Here is a 1,179-nt window from a genome sequence, read left to right on the forward strand (position 1 = left end):
TATTACGTCGAGCAGCCACCGTATCGGCTGCTATACGAGTGCGACCAATTGTTGGCGTAGAAGTTGGAGTTTTGACTTGTGTGGGGCGTTCTGGAACGGTTTCAACGATTTCTATGTCAGAACAATCTGAGGGCGAACTGTGCTCAATTGTGCGTTCGGTTACTTGGGCAACTTTAGTGATTGTGCTTCTTGTATCTTTTTGGGTAGGACTGTGTGAGAAAGTTTGAGGTTTTTGTTTTTCCTGTGAGGGAATCTTTCGCATGGGTTCTTTTTGTGTCGGAGAAAACCTTTCGATTTCAGTTTGTACGGTTTCCAAGTAATCTTTTGTCTTTGAAGAGCTTCTGCGACGTGTTGTTGATGCAAACTCTGTTTCGGATTCAATAGTTTCGTAGTCATGAACATTAGATAGAGATCCAGCAGATGGTTTACGTTCTGGATAATGGCTATCAGGCTCTGTGGATTGTTTACGTGGCCCTGAGTTCGGNTGAAGGCACAGGTGCCTTCGGATCAGTGCCTGGTTTACGCCCAGTGGTACTTGAAAGCGGGACTCTATTAACTGTTGGTTCTTTAGTGGTTTTGGGTGTCGGTTTTTTCTTATCAGAAGTTTCAAAACGAGACCTGGTCACAGCAACTGTGGAAGTTTGAGGTTTTGTAGGACTTTTATAATTTTCAGGTTTAGTTGCCGAATGCGAAGGTTTACGTTCGCTCTTGGACTCAATTTTTTCATTATCTTGCAAATTAATTTTCTTTGTAGTGTACACTGTTTGCTTTGCATTGGTCGTTATTGGATGCTGTGGCCTACAAGAGCCTACAGGCTCTCTCTTGCTAGGCGATTGTGGTCTAGGTTTAACGTTCTTATCGTAAATTGAGGGCCTGGATAAAATGTCCTTCTGACGTTTCAATTCAATTTTCGTTGTATGATCCCTTGTGTGCGGAATTACTTCATCACTTTCGGGCCCAGCAGCAGTTCTGTCAATAAATACTTCCTCTTCTACGTACTCGACATTTCGGTTGTCTTTTGTGGTACCCTCAAATACTGTTGGCCGAGCGAGTATATCTTTCTGGCGTCGTTTCTCAATTTCGATAGTGTGATTTTGAGAAAATGGCGTTAATTCATCATCACTAAGATCTTCGGGATACTCGGGCTCGCTTTGTTTCGAAATAGTTCGTTCAATTTTC

At 42.8% G+C, this 1,179-nt stretch overlaps 1 pseudogene; it reads right to left on the reverse strand.

Annotated features, from left to right (window-relative positions):
• Window positions 1–6: 6 nt before the first annotated feature.
• On the reverse strand, window positions 7–1,175 carry LOC108357409 (proteoglycan 4-like; annotated as a pseudogene).
• Between the last annotated feature and the right edge of the window lie 4 nt (window positions 1,176–1,179).

The sequence above is a fragment of the Rhagoletis zephyria genome, unplaced genomic scaffold (assembly GCF_001687245.7).
Source record: "Rhagoletis zephyria isolate East Lansing unplaced genomic scaffold, Rhagoletis_zephyria_1.1 Rzeph_scaffold_76742, whole genome shotgun sequence".
Lineage (NCBI taxonomy): Eukaryota > Metazoa > Arthropoda > Insecta > Diptera > Tephritidae > Rhagoletis > Rhagoletis zephyria.